Here is a 23,741-nt window from a genome sequence, read left to right as displayed (position 1 = left end):
CCCACGCTTTGCGATGCAACGTTTCGAAAGATTATACACGACGCCATGTACGTTTGTGCAATTATATAAATATAGACTCATTCCGCTATTCGTTATACGGCATTTCTTACACAAGTCTTTAAATGTGCCTCTCGCGACAAATTTCAAATATATATATATATATATATATATTCAAAGGCACATGAAAAAAAAACAATTTCGAATGTAGGTGATGAGAGGAATTAATGACACTGTAGTCAGGGCGGTTAGGTGGTCTAGTGGAGTAGGTCTCACCTACGTGAAGTTAGCCCCCCATTTTGAGAAATCAGAATTTTTGGAAATTGTTCCAGATTGTTCTAAGTTTGTTCTACGTTGTTCCACAACTGGATATTCAACGGCGGGTCCACTAAAAGGAAAAAAGAATTTTTGACTAGCCCCCCACTTTTTGAGAATCCAACTGTTTTCGATTGTTCCAGGTTGTTCTCGTTGTACTGAACATTGTTCCAAAACGGTCAAGTCGTAAGTTCAATCGCGGGCCTATCAAAAGGGAAAAAGAATTTTTAAATAGCCCCCCACTTTTCGAGAATCCAACTTTTTTTGATTGTTCGAGGTTGTTCTAGTTGTACTGAACATTGTTCCAAAAGCACGATGTAGTGTGTCGAACCATAGGCTCATGAAATTCAAAAAACAGGATTTTCGGTCGCCTACATTTTTGGGAGTCAACTTTCCAACGTGTTTCAGGTTGTTCTAGTCGTACTGAATATTGTTCCAGAAGCACAATGTGGTGGGTCGTATTTCATCATGATTTTTCATGAGTTTTCGGATTTCGTTATATTTGATACTTATTAAATCATAATTGATTGATTTTACGATTTCAGTCATGATGTGGATATAAAGGAAAAAATTGTTATGTATTATGTATTTGGACGGGGTGCTTGAGCTCTGTTACGGCCCGATCCCAGAGCCTCTTGGCTGTTAGTACTCGCTGCTAGCTTCAGCTACATGAGCCAGACTCGGCGTGGAGAACGGAATTCACAACGGGAGTAGTTTTTCATGAGGTCATCTCCCTCGCGTGACCAACTTGGCGAAATATTAAGGAAAAACAGGAGTAGTTTTCATGACGTCATCTCCCTCGCATGACCAACTTGGCAAAATATCAAGTAAAAACGGGAGTAGTTTTCATCAGGTCATCTCCCTCGCTTGACTAACGAATTTTTAATACGAGTATATGCAGAAATTGACAGAATAAACCCAGTTTTATATCATTCATATTTATAGCTTTATTGGTAAATAACTTTTCCACCGAACACGATTATCCTCCAACCATTTCCTACGTCCTTACATAAACACATAGGTGTGGGCTTTTTTTTGAGCATCTTTTGGCGGACATAACGATTTGGGCTTCAAGTCGTCGAATTCAACCCATTTGGTACCTTTGTTCACAAATACAGTGTAATGCCCCAGTGATCTAGCCGTTCTTTCACCGACATACATAACGAACCCTGCTAAAATGTATTTTGTTCGATCCAGTTTAATCGAATTTGAAAACTGTTCCAACGAAACTGCATTAGTCGAACCATTGTCGCATTCAATAAAAATTTGTGGTCCGTATGTAACAACGGATGAAAATGATTGATTGCAACATCTTCTTTCTGAAAAACCACTGGTCTGCAATGACTCGCCTAATTTCTGGAAGCTACTCGCTATTGTATCTAAGTTAATGAGTGGTATAGTCTTTCCAACACGTTAATTTTTTTTGCACATGTCACATGTAAATTCCGCAATTGCACTCCAATCTTTATGGAAAACATATTCACATAGATTGCAAATATTTGATAGTGCATCTATTTTTAACAGTCCAGGCACCCGCGATGGTTGCTTGAAGCATTCGACTTGCTTTAAAATATTAGCTCTTAACTTATACACTTCATTCGATGCACCTTTTTCCAAAAATAATCTTAAGAATGCGTAGGTGTTTGTTTGTACGGTATCGACAATTTTACGGAAAGAATCATTTCGACATGCTGCGGCCAAAATTTGTATGATGCTATCAAAGCCACATGTATTTTGTACAATAATTCTCATCTTATTTTCCGAAATCACAGGGCAAATGTCCCATTCTTCAGCAGACCGATATTAATTCGATTCGAATTGAACCCAGCACAATCCCAATCAGGACGTGGATCAAGATACGTCCGTTTCACTTTTTTCGAATCATTTTTATTCCTCCAATTCTGTTCAACATTCAATTCGGAAGTCGCTGTACTTAGATCACACGAATATAGTTGCTGCTTCTTATTCTGACTCATGGATGCGGATATTGGGCTTGAATGAGAAACACCGATAGGATTGTACGTTTCGTTTACTGATAAATTGTGTACGTTGATCGGATTTTCATCAACATCGATCAATTCATCTGTAGCATTCGTTTGATTTTCAGCAGTCTTATCGTAAATTTTCTCACTATTTCCAATCGAAACTATTACTAAGGATTCGACGGCCTCGACGTTGTCTGGATTGAGTGTTACTGTACATTGTTCAGAAGTGTGGTCAACATTGTAGTCAGAATCCAGTTCTTTTAGTAAAATTGGGATTTCCGACTGTTGATTTCGGTTGTTAGAAGCCACGGCTAAAAATCAACCAATTATAATTTAATAAGTATTAAATAAAATGAAATCTGAAAACTCATCAAAAATCATAATAAAGTACGAAAATTGAGAAAAATACAAGAAACTCCCGTTTATTTTATTTTACGAGCCTATGGTTGGACCCACTACATCGTTTCTCTGGAAAAATATTCAGTACGACTGGACCAACCTGGAACACGTTGGAAAGTTGACTCCCAAAAATGTGGGCGACCGAAAATCCCGTTTTTTTTTTAATTTTACGAGCCTATGGTTCGACCTACCACATCGTGCTTCTAGAACAATATTCAGTACAACTAGAACAACCTGAAACACTTGGAAAGTTGACTACTAAAAATGTAGGCGACCGGAAATCCCTTTTTTTGAATTTTACGAGCCTATGGTTTGACCCACTACATCGTGCTTTTGAAACAATGTTCAGTACAACGAGAACAACCTGGAACAATCGAATAAAGTTGGATTCTCAAAAAGTGGGGGGCTATTCAAAAATTCTTTTTCCCTTTTGGTAAACCCGCTATTTAACTTACGACTTGACCGTTTTGAAACAATGTTCAGTACAACGAGAACAACCTGGAACAATCGATAAAAGTTGGATTCTCAAAAAGTGGGGGGCTAGTCAAAAATTCTTTTTTCCTTTTGGTGGACCCGCCGTTGAACTCACGACTTCACCGTTTTAGAACATCGTTCAGAACAACTAGAACAAACCGGAACAACAAAAAAAGTTTGATTTTTCTAAAGTGGGGGGCTCGGTCAAAAAACGATTTTTAGCGTTTTTCAATTGTGTTACACGAGTTATCAATATCAAGTCTTGGAACAATGTGGAACAAACTTGGAACAATCTGGAACAATTTCCGAAAATTCTGATTCCTCAAAATGGGGGGCTAACTTCACGTAGGTGTAGGTCTCCGGTAAAGCATCTCTAGATACCAGGTTTGATTCCTGGCTCCGTCGTTAATTTTTCAATTCACCTGAAAATTTTCGAAATTGTACTCTTTGTAGCAAATTTTTCTCGCTAAAATATGGATATGGTTCCTTTATATCATAAAAAATGAACGGCTGGGCTGTTTTAAATGGGTAAAATAATAATGTAATGTATGATAATACACACACATTAATAGCCACATATAGATGTCTCATGTGCACATGTCAACAAGTCACATACACAAGTCTTTAAATGTGCCTCTCGCGATGAATTTCAAATATATGTGTGTAGTATGTGCTGTTGAACCCTAACCACTTACGATTAACGCACAATTTTGTTCCAATCTTCTTGATTGAACTACTTATCAAAAAATTCTGATTAACAAGATTAAGTATGGTCTCCTTCTTTGGCCAAGCTGTACTTTTTAACAAGAGGTTTGTTGAAATTTGAAAAAGATTATTCATTGTGTGGCGGACACCCGCCACCGGCAAGCCGGCGAAAAATCATTAAAACATTTCCTTTTCTCCATTTCTGTCTTTTAACAACTATTGCCCTTTACAGTTAACTTTCGCGTGTCCAGGCCTCGCCGCGCTAGCCGAGGGTTAAGGGTTTGACCGCGCCGGGAATTTCCCGACATGTGGCATTTATGGCGCGACGCGACCCTTGGCCTCGACTCGGGGGCGAGCCTGCATTTTTCCCTGATCTGTAACCCGTCTTCGCCGTGCTCTTTGCGCATACGCATCTACCAACTAGCTTCGTCTTTTTCCCTGTTTTCACATTTCTATTATACCATCCCATTCTTGTAACTCGATTTCTCTCATAATAAACAGTTTGTCAATACCATATCACTATCAACCACAATCTCTGGCGTCATCCATTTCCTAACCTCCCGATAGCACCACACTTTGAAAAGTAAACTTGGAAAAATAATATGGATCATTTCTGTAAATATCGAATTACAATTCTTGATGACAAAAATTTACTGTGGTTTGTCGGTGAGCCAGGTGATCTAATTCATTTTTCTCATCACAAATTATTGCATAAATTATTTTGTACAAAAATAATCAGATTTCTCTCAACTTTCAAAGAACTTACACGAGAATTATTTTGATTTTAGTTTATTAGATTAATAACAGTAACAAATTCTTATTGTCATGTATCAGAACGCGATCGAGGCGACGACTGCCTATGTAATTACAAAAGATAGCTCAACGGCGAAGTCGGTCCCGTACGTCGGAGGGGATGTGTAAGAGTCAATGTGTATGTCACCAAATATCAAAATCCACAATTCTTAACAAAAATACTCTGATGCATTTTCATCTGACGCAGAAATAAGGAAATGGCACCTTCTTAAGGTTCCTACCTTTAACGATCTACGATGATTTCAGGTTCCTGTGGAGTGAAGAGCTCCTCGAAGGTTGGCACGAGTATGAACTTTCGCGTGATGCTTAACTGTTATAAGATGATGGCCTCTTTGTCGATATTGTCGACGCGCTACCTTGTTTGCTTGAACACGTTCACCTGCCCGGTGTTCATGACGGTGACGATGTACTTCGGTTCTTGACATCTACAAGAGAAACAACAGGTTTAAGGTTAGCTGGCGAAGTTGTTGAAGTTTCCTATCGACTGGCGTACAACGCCTGTACTGTAAGCAAATTGGGAATCTAGGAATAGTAAGGGGAGGCTGTTGTTTCCTTTAGACTGGCGGAAAACGCCCGTACTTTGGTTGATGTTGGGAAGTCACTCACTATTCACCAATTTCATATTTAGTTTATACATGCTATTCTGGATTTGGATGAATAAAGGCAATTTAGGGTTTTTGGAGTTGTATCCCGTGTATTGAAATGAAAATATATGAATGGTAACGTTATACAAAATTATTACAAGTTCTAAGTTGAATTATATTTTGCGTCTCTTCAAATCTCGCGAACGTAGAAGATTCGGCCGTCCATCTTGTCGTCTTCCTAATGGTCTCAATGTCGACACCGTTTCGTTCAGCAGCTGACGTTGACGAGTGTCGCGTACTATAGGCCGAGAATTTGCTATGTCCGAGTATAGTAAAGTTTGAACCTCTGCTTAGTGTCTGAGACGAAACCGCGCGCAGAAGTTTTCTAAAATATGTGAGAAGTGAATCGCATGAACGTATTTACTTAGCTCTTTTTAGGTAGCACTGCAGAGATGCTGTATATAATATAATAGAACATTCGTTATAAAACGGAATAATTGAAATAGATATGTATTGTTTACGATTGAGGTCTGATGTGTTTATGTGATAGGGTATTTGAATTTCGATCGCATCTACAGACTCTTGAATGTCTTTTATGTTTATCAGCGCATATATTTGCGTAGGATGTCACGTGATAAGAGATACCAACGTTATAAGATTCATCATCAACTCTCTAGGAGTTAGTTCTTCGTTTGGTGGCGTCGCGCTTATGTAATCCAGTACAGTTCTTGGGTCCCAAGTATAATCATACTTCGGCCTCGATGATCTCAGAGGGTAGACCCCTTTGAAAAACCTTCCAACCTTGGTGCCTTGTCCAACTTCTGGCCCTCCAGTAAGAGGTATTGCGGACTCAAGGGGTATACCAGTGTGACACTTTCGCTGTTTGAGCCTGGATCGGTAGGAAAGATAGAGTGCATATTTCTTGTCTGAAATGTAGAAACTAAAATTATTTTTAATTCCCACATCATTTTATTATCGATGTATCCAAAACAACCCAACAAACCGTGATATCATATTGATTGTCGAGCTCGAACGTACAAAGTAACGATTTTTACAAAGAAGATTCTGAACGAAAATGAATGTGATTTAACAGTTTTTTCTGGTTTTTTTAGTTCATCGACGATAAAAATATATGTCGATTAAAAGTAATTTAAGGTTTTACATTTCAGCAAGAATTACGCACTCCATCTTTTCTGCCAATTCTAGATTCCAATGGCGCGCTTCAATGGTCAGCTAATAACTTCGCCGTTTGCGACAATTGATGATAAAAAAAATTTTTTGCAACACCTGCACGGAAAGTCCATTTTTATGCAACATTTACAAGCACCAAAAGTAGTCTTTTATACACATGTGCGGGAAAAACTTTCGCGTATTGCTAGCGGTGTGAGAAAAAAACCTTCGCACATTGCTAGCGGTGTGCGAAAAAGATGGTCACGCTTTTATCCACAGTTGCGCATTTCGCAACCAGCTGCACTAGCGCCACCGATGGAATAGTTTGTCACTCTTTGCCGTGCTCGACATCGTCACTGAACAGACATCGTGCCGTGGTTTCGTGTAAAAATAATCATGTATGTCGGACTTTCCATTACAGGTGTGGCAAAAAATAGAGTTCGATACACGTGCGAAAGTTGGCAATGCCTATCTCGCGTGAATGCGCCACACTCGCCCTTCAACTCGTTTCCGGGCTCGTGCTGCGCCTTCACGCTTGTGCGGGCATTGCCACCTTCGCGCACTGGTATCGAAAAACACTATTCTTGTACTGTCTAAATGTGAGTTAAAATACACACGAAATTTTGAGGAGCTACGTTGGTTATCTCCCGATCCAAAAATAAAACCGACAATCACCGTTTCGTATTTGATTGGGTAAAAAAAAAAATATACGTGTACTTTTCCCGATCTTTCATACGGCATCATTTAAAGAACCCGGTTCCCACTTTGACCCGACGTGAAAGATATTTTTTCTCCATTATCTGATTTTATTATTGACCTTTCTTCGTTGTTACTTAAATATTTAGCTACATAATTATTGATTGCTTTCAGTTTTTAACCATTTTTATACGACAATAGTACAGAATAACTCATTGCAATCAACTATTTTCATGTAAACCAATAATAAAAAGCTATGTTACTATTTGTGCACGGTGAGTATAACATTCTTATAATATTTAATGGCAATTGTAATAATATTTTATCTAAAATTTTTTAAACTTGTCATGTTAACAATAATATATTTTATTTCATTTTTCGCGCAAGCCTAAATTCAGTAGCTATCAATGCGCTGATACAATTTCTATGATTTTTTGTAATTTTCTCATGATCTTCTTGGTAAAGTGTAACAAAATAAAAATGATATTAATCGTTACACTATATTTTTGATTTATCCTAATTTTTACTGAAAATACTTATTAGTATTCGAGGTATACCCGTCAATGTAACTTGATAAACGTCTCTTGAACAGTCAACTTTTTTGAAAATATGTTAAATACGCATTTTCTTCACGTTGAATCCATTGCAATTGTTTACATTTACGTAACTCTCTCAATGGTGCTGGAAATAGAACTCGCCCAAATTTTTTGCCGTTTAGGCAAACAAAAACGGTCAGAGTATACATTTTTTTTGTATTATAGGAGTAGAAGAAAAAAGCTTTTAAATGACACTAACGGAGTCGAGTTATCTTTCTATGCGATACTTTGAGAGCCAATCGTAGTTTTGACGGTTTCGCATCGTTATGACGAAATCACTTGCAATACCGGACTCCGGTTTCTGGCAACTTTTTTAGAACACAAATACATAATTTTTCACAAATTTGCAAAAATATGCAACACTTATTTCAAAAATTATAGCGAAACGAAAAAAGAACAGAGAGAAATGTATAAATTTAGATTTTTACGTTTAAAATAAATTATATTTTGAAGTACATAATCTTGTGTAAAATTTTCCGCCGACCATACTTTGTTGAGAACTTTTATAAAGCTGACCCTAGCAGCTAAAGTTAGCAGCTAAACGTCTTAAATGTTTTGGAAGTATAAAAATGCAATTCAGATTTATCCTCATAATTGTATAATAATATTGGGAGTGCAAAGTACTTTCCAAAATTTTTCATTTTCGGTTTTCATTATCTTATTGGAATGAACATTACAAGGTTTGGCTGCTAATTCTGGCTGCTAGCTTCAGTCTTGTGGAACATTTTTTTGTACGACCAACGCGAAGCGAGATAATCGACAAAAACCAAAAAACCGAATGTCGGCTAGTTTTTGGACATTTTTCAAACATCCCGACTAGATCGATCCACTAACATTATAACATATCGCACTCCCAGAACAATACTGAATTGAGTCTAAGAATCCCAAAATATGACTGTGTTTATGGTATATGCGGAACACAATTCTCTATTGAACTGAATGAAAAAGGCGATTTTGGGATTTTCAAACTCAATTTAGTATTGTTCTGGGAGTGCGATATTATCCATGACTACACGGAGAGAAGTAAACACTGGCGACTGCCTTTCACATTGACCACCAGTGTTTACTTCTCTCCGTGTAGCAACAGAGAGGCGCAAAGCATGCATGAATATTACGTGTGTACTGCGTCGTTGATCATCGCCCAATTTCTCTCTCGCACTGGTCGCGCGGATAACAATCTCGTGCCTCTCTGTCTCTCATCCCATTAATTATAGCAAATAAACAAGCTACATATGGGTGAAAAAGTAATTTAACAAGGACAAATTCATATCAAATTATTCTACCACAAAACTTATCCCCTAAATACAGTATAAAATAAATTGAACTGTCGATTAGCGCTACAGGTATTCAGCAATCGTGTCTCTGCAGCGCTATCAGCTGCTGCAACGTATAATTGCATCAACACCAATACGGCTATGCATACTGCTCAATTTCTCACACTGCTGACTGATTGTTTTGATAATTTGAATAATCCTAATCGATGCGCGTTGTCCGACCAAAGACCGTATATTCGCGAGAATTTATCGATCATGTTCGACAAATCTGCAAACTAGCGCACACTGACAGACAAGGGCGAAATAGTCCCTCCGTGTTTCAATGGTTTTCCACAGACCATTAATGCAATCCTAATGTTGTTCAAAGATTTGGAACTCGAAGGAGTAAAATTTTTAATGACATCGCGATTAAACCAAGATCCCATTGAAAATATGTTTTCCATGATCCGTTGTCATGGTGGAACTTATAATCAAAACCCCACCGCAAAACAATTCCGCCTGAATTACCAAAAGCTCATCATGCTGAGTTTAATGAAGCCCGTCAAATCTGCAAACTGCTTAGACGACGAGGACGAGGCACTCCTGTCCAATAATGTCCAAGTGCCTTTGCAGACTGGCTCGATAGGAAATAACTCAGTAGGAGCTAACGCGTTTCTCTACTGGGGCGAATTGAATAAACAGATCGACGAGGAACCACTCGTCGATGTAGAAAGAATCGTCGTCGAAGCAAGCGCGTCACATACCACCGACGAAACATTAATGTCCTGCGCAATCGAATACGTTGCGGGTTATACCGCAAAAAAATCCGTAGAAAGATCTGGATGTCAACTTTGCGAAGAAGTACTGCCCGAGTCAATCCAGTACTAGGTCAGCCAAGACAAATATTTACATATTTTCGGACGTACGAAACGAAAGAGGAAAACGATTTCGGAAACTTGCGCGTAGCAACAACGGAATTTTCGTTTGTGTTCAACTTGATAAACGCGGTTTTCGATGTAGGTTATCCGAAAATCAGGGGAGACTATGATATCGAAGATAAGCTCTTCCCTTACATGAAAGCCGCTGTGAACCAACATGGCTATGGGAAAGATCTTAATAAAACCATCAAACCATCAAACCAAAGTAGGTGCAGTGGGTGGTTTGCACACGGAACATGCGATCTTCATCGACGACAGCTTGTTCACAACTTTATCCGCGTTAAAATCAATAAAGACGTAAAGCGGCTAGGAGAAAAGTAGAGAGATCAAATTAGTAATTCACGTTCAAAGAAACCTACTCAAAAGTTGTAACATTTTTTAAAAAAGAATGGTTAGGATGAAAAATCTGAAAAAAATGGTGAGTGCTTTTTTTAGGTTGTAGAATCATATAAAAAATAATGAAGCAAATTGGCGTGGGTCGGGGAAAATGTCCTCTCAGTTGGCATGGAATACCTCATATATATATATGGTTGCGCTGGGCGTCTTGACTGTTTCGTGCAGTATAATCGTAGTAAATAAAGTCGCTGGCGACTTCGTATATGCATTGCGCTTGTGCTCAGGTATCACCGCTTGATTCGGTGTACCGGAAGGATTACCTTGTGCGAATCCAAGTATGTACAAACAATCGGTAGATTACTTGCGTTAAGCATTGCGCTTGCTTATTGGTACAACCGGGCTGCGCCGGTGTGCCTGGCGGGACGTACCGCGCTTGTTGTTAGTGTACTTACGAGGTTATTCCGGCTCCCCAGCATGCAACAATCAGGAAGGATTTGAAGATACAAGATACCATAAGATCCGAGTACCGATCGAATTGCAGTGAGACCCCGTAGACTTATCCAACTCTCCGGAAACGCACAAAGAAAAGAAAGCCAAAAAGAAAGAACGACTAACTCCGAGTCGCCCGACTACTTGACTGACGCGGCCTGGCCCGAGCTATTCCCTTCGCCTTCATCATGCTCGTCTAAACACATGCAAAGACAAAACAGAGAGGGTCGGCCGCGCGACGCATGTGTTTGTATACACCCGCGAGTGACCGTTCGTGCCTGGGCACGTCTGACTATTCGTTCGACCGAACAACGATAGTAGCGCCGTTATTTGAGTATTGTTTATCGATCATACAGAAACTGCAAAATAAGGGCATGAGAATTATATTACGTTGCAATATTAGAATGAGGATTAAAGATATGTTGGAGGCGTTGCAGTTTATGTCAATCAAATAAAGCATTGCGTACAATGTTTGTATTCTGATACACAAATGGTAATTGGAGAGTGTCTCAACTATTTGAAAAATAAAATAGAGTTAGTTGGAATTACGGGAGGAATGCAAACAATACAAAGGGGTACTTTACTTAGAAGTACATGTAGAACAAGAGAGGAACAGAAAATGTTGCTATACGACGGGTTTAGAAGATACAATGATCTACCAGCTGAAATAAGGGCAGAACGAATACTGCAAAGGTTTAGAAGAGCATTAGTGCCGTATATCAAAAGTATCGAGAGAGAGTCGGGATAGTAGTAAATAAATAATAGTGAAACAAAACGGTATGGATTTAGAACCTTAAGTTATACTCAGTTGTAACCTACAACGTAGCTACTGAAGCTAATAAACAACATCATTCAATCGATCTTTTATATCATACAATTCAGATGAATAAGGAACTAATAATAAGTATACATATATTATGAAATTCGTCTCAAAAAGCACAATTATAGATCTTTGTATGTATGTGACATGTTTACAAGTGTATGACACTACTTGTTAAAAGCCACGTAAGACGGTCCCGGCCGTCTATGAAGTGATATGAAAATACGTCATATCTATTTTAGCGAGAAGAAAAATGCTAGAGAATGTAAATTCGAAAACTTTTGGTGATTTGAAAAGTTAACGACGGAGCCAGGAATCGAAACTGTTGTTTTTATATAATGATTGTAACAAATATAATTATTTAGATAACTATGACAGTTTTCCATGTCTCAAATTAATTCGTTGTATTTAATTCTGCAAGACATTTTGGTCGAATGCAGAGAAACGAGGGCAAGCGATTTTAGGAAAATTATGTCACATTGAAAAGGCATATCCGTATTATTGGAATAAAATAATGACTGTGTCGATCAAGATATGGTACTAACATTTACAATCGGTACGTAGTTTTACGTACTTACTTCGTACCGTCTCAATCTCAAGCTACTTTGGCCTCAACAAATGTCAGTGCAAGCCCGTTAGGTAGAGTCGATAGAGCAGGAACCTGCTACGCTCCTGCTATGCTAAGTGAGTTCGAGTTAGTGAGTTCTATGGTTTTCCGCTCTCCATACTATTATTATAGTCGATGGTTAATGAACACCATGGTCGGTACAGAGCTTATCGATGTTAAATATTATTACGAAGTGGCACATGCTGTTGATAGAGGGCGATAGCTAAGGAGAGAAAAAAAGATGTTAGTTCTGACGTTTGTTTGTATTAACCATACATAACCTCTTATTCCTTCTCAAAAGGTTGGGTGTTGAGTATACTGTATACTTCTTATTTTAGAGTTATTTTTCGGATCAGTAGTCTGTTATATATTGTGTGCTCAACGCGAGGTTACGTTAGAAACCGGCACTACAGGCAAAAAAATAATAGAAAACACACGGGATACTAGTGGGTGGGCAATTACCACAAGCAGATAGAGAACGATTTATTAGCCGCTAGATGGCACAGACCGCAAGTTCCTGAGCCATACACTATTCAGGAAAGAAGAGATTGACATCACACTCCAAATTTCCGTTTCCATAAAGACGAACACGAACTCACTTCATGTTCAGAATCCGGCCCCTGGGCCCACTTCTCCGCCGAAAACTGATACACAAAAATTTACCCAGGGGTAACTGTCTTTATAGTCTTCAGTCAACGCCCGGTTACAGCCGACAAGGGTACCCAGCTATGAGCTACTGAAACCTAACGGTTAATTTCAAACATAATGGTTGATTTCAAATCATCGAGTGTCAGTCGTTACAAAGAAGCGAGTGATTTCGACCTTGTCAAATTTCAAGTAGGATATAATGAGACCGCGATGTTCATGTTATTTCACCTATTAGTCCTGTTACAGAGCGAGGACTTTTGGTGCAGGACACAAATGCCAAAATGATAGGTACGATACTGACGTGGACCACTAGGTAGGTCGGCCCCTTAGATTTTCACCTAGTTTCACCATATATTACGTTAAGATATATGTGTCTTTTAGTTTTCGATGTACTACAACATATATTTAGTAATGGATAGAAACATTTCAGCGTTGGTTTCATTCAAATCTTCCAAGCGCATCAAGAAATCATCCCGTTGGGTGCCCATCTTTGGGGAGCGTTTTCACCTCTGCAAACCGTTTATTAGCAGATAAAACAAATATACGTGTCTCTTTGTTTTCGATGCATTACAACATGTATGAAATAGATCAAAATCGGAGGCATCGACCTAGCTAGGGTTCGTTGTGAGTAGCGAGCTCCGTTATCTCCACCCGACGCCCACTACGCCCGAAATCGCACAACGCTGTGTTACGCTGTGACGTACCTTTTTCAAAACTCTATTTTCGTTAGAACGATCGAGTATTATTCTATAGCCGCTTGAGCCACATTTATCGCACCATACATCATTTCATTCTCATATTCACATAACAACCATCTCCAATACCCATAGAAAAAGTCACGTACGATCACCCGTTTAAGGTTTCATAAAAGATCAGATTAATTGGTACCAAGAACGAAGCTAAAAAACACTGAGCTAAACATGAAGCAGCTCAACCTCAATAATATCTGTGTATTTGAGCCAAAATTCTCATCAATAATTTGAATAAATTCCTCATAATATTTTCATCCAATTAAAAGAGGTTACTTAGTAAGCAGTACGAATAAATGTGCAAACATTACATTGAGACATCTCATGTTAATAAACGAGATTGAGCACCGTCGAAGCACTCAAGCCGCGCTCCAGAGTAACACCGACCATGTGAAGCGGCACCAGAGAGTCGTCCTCACACCTGATTGGCTAATTTCTATATAACTTGGTTGCAACTGCAGGCTCTTGAACCTTCAGGCCCAAGAAGCCACGTTTTTCGTCTGTTGAGTCGCGAGGTACGCGGACGTCAATCCAAGTTAGCCCTTCCGAGCAAGAATAGTTCTTGAAATACTTAGTAGTAACCGGCCTAAAGTATCGAGCTATCTCCGTCAATTTGAGCATTTCGATTTATTCTGTGAATTGGAAAGGACTCACTATCATCTAAATTTCAACTCTTCTGTTCTTTACTGACTCTCATCTTTTTGCGAATAGACACTTTTGTGATTACTCCATTTTCTATATTAAATCAGGTTCTGCCCCTATTCAATCATTTACGGACACAGCTAGGACGCAAATCTCTTTTCTAGCGATGAAGGGCGGCGGGATGACGGGGGAATTATTCCCACCGAGACAACGTTATCGACCATCGTCCGCTTTGCGCTTTACGTTACCATCGTTCGTGATGAAATTATCTACATCTGTGTTACTTTTTTACCTTCTCCAATAAGAAATCAGGTGTTCTATGTTTATTATAGTGACGTTACCATCATCTGCAAAAAATCTCACGCTCTACCTTTACCAACACGTATCGAGCAAGATTGAGACGCAGCCACGAACTCACGTAATTCGACAAGACTCAGCTTCTATAAGGTTGTTCCGCCATAAGTCCGCATCAAGAACGTTCTTCCATCACTAGCGAGGGAAATGAAATGATGACGACGATGATGATAATAATAATAATAATAATAATAATAATAACAATAATAATAACAATAACAATAATAAGGTAATTTCGAACAGAAGTTAACATACAAATCTGGAGTACTTGTGTAGCATTTTCTCAGGACCTGATGCTCTCCTGTAAAATCCAGCTTCCCAATGACATCTTATCGTTATACATGATTTAATAAAGATTTCAGTATGTTCCAGCAAACACAATCTCAGTGAAGGACTACCGTTAAATATCCCGACGATATTTGCGCGACGTTTTAACGTGTATGTGATTTCAAATGAAAATCTTGAATGCTTGCTCCCAAACTCGTATCGATTCGAAAACAGCTTTTTGGCAATGATGCAAATTACAATTTTCGTAAGTTTTCAACAATGTAAAAATTTGGTGTTCGTCGAGTCTACTTATTTGAGGATCCGGATTGATAAGCAATGCCCTACAGTTGAGTTTGAGAAATCTTTAGCATATATGGCCACCTATAAATGGTAAATAGTACAGTCCTCGCCAAATTTACCAACAGCATCTTTTTCACAGCTTCACTAATAGCAGCTTCGTCTTCTTCTACAACTGATATATGACAATCAAGAGCATCTACCTTTTCAGGAGTCCTCGGTTTGCGCAGCTCTGTTTGCATAACTCTCAATATCAAGGCAACAGTATTGTCATCATGCTGACAATTTGCTTTTTCTGATAATTTTGACATTTGCGAAATTACAGATTGCCGGAACCCGTACGTAAATTGTTTTGGAGATGGCTTTATATTGCAGCCATGCTGTGTCGTACAACAGAAAAGGAGTTTTCTAGAGGGTCTTGACATAATCATCTAGTTTTTAGTTGTTTAATGCCATCGTCAATATGTAGTTCATTGCAAAATACAATGATACTATTAATTGTTAAAATTCATCTATCAATATACGGATGTCGCTCCTTTTCTGTAACGAATCCGCAGGTTTGCAATTTTGTCTTCAATTCCGCTAGAAATTCGTGATGCTTCGACGTTACTGATATCGTGTAATCGTACTTCTCTGCAATAATTTCTTCACTGAGCACACTATTAGCAATATCAAAAAGATTATCGATATCTTTTACAAAAGCAATAGTGCCCTCGGTCGAGTAATTTTTAAATTTCTCCGGAAACATCATCTTCTAACATATGTAATCGCGACGTACATTGAATAACTAAATATTTGTGCCGCATACGAAACTTTAATTTTAACAAATGAACCAGATACCTCTAAATTTTCGTCTTTAATTTTCGAAATAATATTCAGTTTCGCTTATTTGCTGAGTTCATACATTTTTTTTTATTACTGCTCAAGATACTATGTTCCCATTATACATGAGGTCTTTGTGATGTAGGTTATTTGGTAGCGATTTAAGTAAATGCAGAGGGTCAAAGACGATGGGAATTTTTTGGTTATTATACAAAAAGTAAGGTTTTGTTTCGATTATATTTAAACGTTTGAAAAAACCACGATTTAGCGGTCTCTGATCACTCCCTATTGTTTTCACTGTGAAATCGGTGTCAGAAACTTTTTCTGATCTTACTTTCGATCATTATTTCCTTTGGCAGCCAAGAACCAATATCCTACGAGCTGCTTTCGATTAGAAGTTACCCATGTCATCATACATGCGAGTGCACTCGTCGCATTTTGAGGTTGTCGTGCAAGCCCATCATCCACAAAGCCAACAAACTCATCCATCTTTGCATCGTAGTGAATTTCAGAATTAAGATAAATTTCATCGAATAATAAATTCACAAGTTTTGAGCTTGGTTCCACTGATGACAAAATTTTTTTTAGAATTGCTAATACTACTTCATTCAACCCAGGATTCATGGGGATCTGGTTTTGGTAAGACCTCAGTGTATTGATTGATGGAAGTAGAAGAAATGATTTTAGGTATCTGTATGTACGCGGTGAATCATAATACATGGTGAGAGCCAAGTCCTTGATCTTATCGAAGTACCTGCGATGAAATTTAGTTTTGTTTGCCAACGCGATTTGAAGCATGAATAGTGCATGAACCTTTTTGTTTATAAACAGATGGGATTGAGCAATGTTGGTAGATTTATTTACAGTTGTATATTGACGTTTTATCCTAACGAATTTGCTAAGCTACATAACTTTGGTCATACGTAATTGTCTCAAGAGTCGTGCTGTTTTGGGTGACCTTGAGGTTTTAGTTCGTCGTGAGATAGACAGACTATTTACGGGGTTGCGATGTGTACTAAACAAGGCTTGCCTGGTGTTCGGTCGCATTTGGTGTACCTAAATACCAAAATATGTTCCACATATGAAGAAACATGATTTGCATTTCAACAAATCAATCAATTTTGGGTTTTAAATTACATCATATATGTATACAATGTCTTTAAAGAAATGCATTTATTGTATAATACGTGTAATACATTTATTTGTACAATTGCATGTGATTGACCGTAGTATGCTATACAAAAAAATGTTAAATTCATTATTAAGCGATCAAGATCGGAATAATTAGAATGAAAAGTGTGTATAATTGTGTACAATTTATTTGACACGTTCGAACCCAGCGAGTTTGATTGTGCGATCTCCAACCAGAACAGAAACAACCGCACTGGATATTTGATTCAACTAATTGAATATCTGCAAATTATGGAGAATGGAAGTATGTGTAAGTTGTGGCTTGCAGTGTCATTAAAAATTCATGATTTTTTAACAATATTACTTATATTACTACGTTAAAATTTCACCTTTGCCGGCGTACCGATACCACCATTTCGTTGTGCTGTGCTGCATCTGTTAATTTACTAATACAAATGTTGGCTGAAGTTAGACGGTCTTTTCATCAGCGAATTAACAATTGCTTACAAGTCGAGGGTCATCACTTCGAGAATCGTCTCTAAGTAGACACAAACCAAGGTTAGTAAGTCCTTTAAAAACAATTATATTTTGATTTGATTCGATTTTTGGACTATTTTCATACTTCGCCTGCCTAGAATAACCTTGTATTGTAGATCACTGAATTTACCTCAAAGTCAGTAATAATGTCTGTTGAACTTGTGTGATTCTCTTGCCTCTGTCATTAGGTACATCTGTTTTTGATTATGATGCTGAGTGTGTATGTGTGTGTGTGTGGGTCAGTGTAGGCCGGACAGCGTACCTCTTTCAACGCTTACCCGTACCTTAGTTTGCGTACACCTCTAGCCATATCAAGCTGGAACCGCCACATTCAAAAATCGAAAAATTTCCTATGGAATAATTAAGGGCTAATTAGAGGCTAATTAAATGCTCTATTTTCGAATTAAATGCTCCGCGTTTTTTAAAAGAAACCTGTGGCGGTGCCAGCTTGACATAAACCTGGAACCGCCACACCGAAAAAATACGGAAAACAGGTGAAATTTCGGAAAAGTGTTAGGGTCATAATTAAAGGCTAATTAAAGGCTCTTGGAATTGCTCATCTTTAAATTAATTGCTCGGCGTTTTTTAAAAAAAACCTGTGGCGGTGCCAGCTCGATACAAACCGGACTTGAAAAAAAACGGGAACGAGGTCAAATTTCGAAAAAGTGTGAGGGTCATAATTAAAGGCTAATTAAAGGCTCCCGGAAAACCACCCGCTCGAATTAAGTGCTCCACCCCCGGGGGTGGAAACCACCAAAAAACTCGAAAAATCGGTGTAACTCTCGGACGCAACAACTTACAGAGTTCGTACGCACGTCAAAATGACTCCAGAATTAAAGGCTCCCGGAAAACCACCCGCTCGAATTAAGTGCTCCACCCCCGAGGGGTGGAAACCACCAAAAAACTCGAAAAATCGGTGTAACTCTCGGACGCAACAACTTACAGAGTTCGTACGCACGTCAAAATGACTCCAGAATTAAAGGCTCCCGGAAAACCGCCCGCTCGAATTAAGTGCTCCACCCCCGAGGGGTGGAAACCACCAAAAAACTCGAAAATTCGGTGTAACTCTCGGACGCAACAACTTACAGAGTTCGTACGAACGTCAAAATTACTCCGGAATTAAAGGCTCTTGGAATTCCTCATCTTTAAATTAATTGCTCGGCGTTTTTTAAAAAAAACCTGTGGCGGTGCCAGCTCGATACAAACCGGACTTGAAAAAAAACGGGAACGAGGTCAAATTTCGAAAAAGTGTGAGGGTCATAATTAAAGGCTAATTAAAGGCTCCCGGAAAACCACCCGCTCGAATTAAGTGCTCCACCCCCGGGGGTGGAAACCACCCAAAAACTAGAAAAATCCGTGTAACTCTCGGACGCAACAACTTACAGGGTTTCTAGAGGCGTCAAAATCACTCTTCAGTCAACGACTCTCGATACACTGCCCCTACAAATCAAATGCTTCACAGTCCTCCCACAAGAGTGTGATTGAGACACGAACTTTACGAATCAACGTAGCAGGTGGATGAAACAGGAACCAGGATTTTCAGTGCGTAAAAATGCTCGTGTCGCGTGAATTCGTTACAATTTTTGTGTCTTGTACTTTGATTTCAGCATCATCACCAACGAACGTCATCCCAGCGCAAATGAAGCGTTGTTTGTGCAGTTATTGATTTCACTTGTGTGGATTGCAGGTGAGTGATGGAGATTATTTTCTATGTACCTCTCTCCACACTATAAACATTACTCGTCACCGCCACCGACGTCACCATCACAGGAACTTAGCCCTTTCTTCTCTTTTCAGACGCTATCTAGAAAGATAGACACAATGGTCTAAATTGTGCTACAGGCTTGAGAAAGTGAGTGCCTTATATAAAGAAAACTCCTACTCCAAATTTCAAATCTTTAGAAGCTGCCAATTTTTTTTATGGCCTGGGAGTCAATGATAGCCGGGTCATTTTGGCAACATCAATTTATTTAATGAATCATCCGTGTAACGTATAATAGTAATATGAACATTCTCCAACGCACCACCGTGACGAGGGCTTACGGGAGAGCTTCATTGACGATTAAAAATCAACAAAAAAAATTCATAGACGCATAAGCGAAAGTGTTCTTACGCATTGATTAGAATATAAGAATTTCACAAAATATCGTTTTCCGCCTGAATTTCACGACTGAACTCGTCTTTCACCCATATAAGCAGGCGTAAAAAAATCTAAAAAAATTTGTATTATCAAGGATGAAATTAATTGCGATGCTTTTTTTTATAATAACAAACACGAAAAGAATAGTGTTTCACCTATAAGATACAACGACGGTCGTCCAGGACTGTGAAACTGCGTTGGGCATGCGGCACATGAGCGACGAGGTTAGAACGCTGCATCTCTACCTGCCTTAAAGACGATCGTTGGTGTTCTGAATGATTGGAAGAGCATCGTGAAGCTGTTTTTTTCAATGTTATACGTTTACTCAGTGAATAAATTCACCCTCTGGCGGATAGTTGTAATAGATCTTTTACCGTAAGAATCGAGACTCAGATATACTGGTAAAATTCGCAAAATTCCACCACTTAAGCGGGTGGACGACAAGCGTGTCGTGGAATCCAGGCGGAAGATGATATTTTTCAACGTTTCTTATGTTCCATTCTCTACAAAAATATGTCTATGAATTTTCTATACGGCGCATCGTTAGCTAGTGATGAAAATCAGAATGAGCCACAAACAATTTTCTCCCATGTAATCCTTCTGAAAAATGGAAAAGTGCGATGCGCAACCTCTTAATGTTAAGATTGAGAGCTAAAATTTTGAAAGACGTATTTTCGTGCTGAAATGGAAGTTCTCAACTTGTTTGGAAGTAAAAAAAATTACTTTTTTATACTATCTAGCTGTGCATTCAAAATAGTTGTAAAATTGATTATTCGATATTATTATGAATGTGACTTATAGTTAAGACCTCAAGAAACGAGAAGATATTTTTCCAGTATTTTGGGTATTATAAAGTTTTAAGTGGTTTAATGTGCCGCGAATGCAAACGGCTCATGTTTACCTTTGGTGAGGTACGAAAAAACGGAGTATGGTTTCAGGATGAGGGCTTACATAGCTTTACAGCACATGATGTGAATGCAAATATGTCGATATATTGTCGATTGATGTTCCCAACACAGAAGAAAAGTTAAAAATGGCAGTTTTGATTATTTCAAAAACTCTTGCAATTGAAATATTTCCCGAGATGTGCGATGCCGTGATGGCTAACATCACGGTCGCCTACACACAATCCACATTCTACTGAAATCATACATGCTGTGAGTACCAATAGCTAATTTGTTGAGTAAAAATGATTTTTGCCTACCGATGAGATTTAATATTAACAATGTGTACTTATAACCAATTACAGGCGAATAAAATTGATGAGTTTTTGATACATAATGGAATTTAACACAGGTCAATTGAATGAATTTACTCGAAGCGTTTGCGCATTGACAAGCTTTTTTTGCTAATTGTCGAAATACCCTCTGTTCGCCTGCATTTTTGTGATCATGAATAATTCATATTTTATTATTGATATTTTTATTATTAATTATTACTGATTTACGGTTCTGATTTATGGGTGGATTCAATTCAATGGATCAGGGGCGATAACGTCGAAAATGTACCAAGTCAACGTAGAGTGAAATATGTTTTGGATGACGGTGAATGGCTTATACGGGCAGAACACATTATCGCAGCAAAGTTGTGAGCGAAGAACAATTTTCAACAATGTTGACACCTGATCCAATAGCACTCCACATTTATACACCAGCACGAAGTTACGGGCAAAACCAGAAATTACTCTATTTAAAATAGTCTCGGGGATCATGGATTGAAAAGGGGTATCATGATTCCTGATAGCGACGAAGTAGTGAACTTTACTGCAAAACGGTCCCGTGAAACTTGAATTCTTTTGTACTACTAACAGTACAGAATGATCGGTTTGATCGTTGACAGAACATGAGATCAACTGAACACTTGAGAATGTTGTGTACCCTGAAATTCACTCAAATTTCTCTGCTGATTTTTGTAGGGCTTGTGTTGTTGAAAATTCTTCTGTTATCAGAGACAATTCAATAATGCATTGTTTTGAAGTGACCGAAATCTGGAAATTAGAATGGATGAGGTCAACTTGTATGGATTTTCTGAAACACAAACTTTTGGACTGTGCAGCGGAGAGCCTATGATTGAGAGATTAATGTAACGCCTCCAAAGACCATCTAACTTAATCCGTCCAAGAGTTACACCGATTTTTCGAGTTTTTTGGTGGTTTGCACCCCCGGGGGTGGAGCACTTAATTCGAGCGGGTGGTTTTCCGGGAGCCTTTAATTAGCCTTTAATTATGACCCTCACACTTTTTCGAAATTTGACCTCGTTCCCGTTTTTTTTCAAGTCCGGTTTGTATCGAGCTGGCACCGCCACAGGTTTTTTTTAAAAAACGCCGAGCAATTAATTTAAAGATGAGGAATTCCAAGAGCCTTTAATTCCGGAGTAATTTTGACGTTCGTACGAACTCTGTAAGTTGTTGCGTCCGAGAGTTACACCGAATTTTCGAGTTTTTTGGTGGTTTCCACCCCTCGGGGGTGGAGCACTTAATTCGAGCGGGCGGTTTTCCGGGAGCCTTTAATTCTGGAGTCATTTTGACGTGCGTACGAACTCTGTAAGTTGTTGCGTCCGAGAGTTACACCGATTTTTCGAGTTTTTTGGTGGTTTCCACCCCTCGGGGGTGGAGCACTTAATTCGAGCGGGTGGTTTTCCGGGAGCCTTTAATTCTGGAGTCATTTTGACGTGCGTACGAACTCTGTAAGTTGTTGCGTCCGAGAGTTACACCGATTTTTCGAGTTTTTTGGTGGTTTCCACCCCCGGGGGTGGAGCACTTAATTCGAGCGGGTGGTTTTCCGGGAGCCTTTAATTAGCCTTTAATTATGACCCTCACACTTTTTCGAAATTTGACCTCGTTCCCGTTTTTTTTCAAGTCCGGTTTGTATCGAGCTGGCACCGCCACAGGTTTTTTTTAAAAAACGCCGAGCAATTAATTTAAAGATGAGCAATTCCAAGAGCCTTTAATTAGCCTTTAATTATGACCCTAACACTTTTCCGAAATTTCACCTGTTTTCCGTATTTTTTCGGTGTGGCGGTTCCAGGTTTATGTCAAGCTGGCACCGCCACAGGTTTCTTTTAAAAAACGCGGAGCATTTAATTCGAAAATAGAGCATTTAATTAGCCTCTAATTAGCCCTTAATTATTCCATAGGAAATTTTTCGATTTTCGAATGTGGCGGTTCCAGCTTGATACGGCTTACACCTCTCGAGACTTGTGTGTCGAAAAGGCTCTGAGCTTGATCAATCCCCGTTATTAACAAAATTCTCATTTTTCTTTTCAACAACGCTTATATGCGCCAAATACCCCAATACATTATCAATGTCGTAGAAAAAAAAATACATTGTTCGATTTAAAAAAGTGACGTTGACCTAGACGTAGGTTCAGCGCCTCCACAAAAAAGAAACGAGATGGTACTTTCATCTAAAACTTTTTTGAGTATCATCAATAGTTTGAGTACTATTGCTCTGTCACACTTTAAATGCCCCACCCTGTATATCTTAGTAGAGAGTTCTGACGATTTGTCTTCAGGTACCATTTTTGAATTTCTTAGCTGAATTCTCGGTTTGAGTTAACTTCATCGTTTGGGATACATAATGTAGGGGACGTTATCGGTTCAAGCGTGACTTGATCACTCTGAGGGAGGAAATAGCGTCTCAGTAATATGAGTAATATCGTATTTAAGAGAAGACGGATGTTTAGTGTTAACCGATTTGTGAATCATCGATCGTTCAATAAATTAAGTAACTTACGTAACTAGAAAAACTCCGAGGTGGCAGACACCAAGTGCTTTCAGGAATTTATTGAACGGTAAACAAAGAAGTAAATATTTAAAATGATGCGGAATTGTGAAAAATGTAAGTTGGAATGTAACATCGCCATACCGTGGATGAATGACAAAAGCATAGGGTAGTAACTTTGACACAAGTTTTCTTGGATCGATGTCAAATAAACAGTTGTAATTATTGGCTCGCAGATTTCGGGGTAAAATTTTG

At 38.7% G+C, this 23,741-nt stretch overlaps 1 protein-coding gene across 2 annotated transcripts in view; it reads right to left on the bottom strand.

Moving 5' to 3' along the window:
* Window positions 1-23,741, bottom strand: part of LOC107228000 (glutathione S-transferase 1) — a 148,519-nt gene that overhangs the window by 114,908 nt on the left and 9,870 nt on the right. Inside the window, exons 1-2 of one of the 2 annotated variants that reach the window (XM_046731081.1) lie at window positions 10,714-10,848; window positions 4,910-5,113 (exon numbers count right to left, since the gene is read on the bottom strand). The gene's annotated coding sequence lies outside the window, so the exon portion shown is untranslated. Of the gene's footprint in view, window positions 1-4,909; window positions 5,114-10,713; window positions 10,849-23,741 lie in introns of those variants that run through there. The other variant, XM_046731077.1, reaches the window with a different exon arrangement.

This window comes from Neodiprion lecontei, chromosome 1 (assembly GCF_021901455.1).
Source record: "Neodiprion lecontei isolate iyNeoLeco1 chromosome 1, iyNeoLeco1.1, whole genome shotgun sequence".
Lineage (NCBI taxonomy): Eukaryota > Metazoa > Arthropoda > Insecta > Hymenoptera > Diprionidae > Neodiprion > Neodiprion lecontei.
The sequence above is the reverse complement of the archived record's forward strand: the minus strand, read 5'-3'. Positions and strand labels throughout refer to the sequence as shown.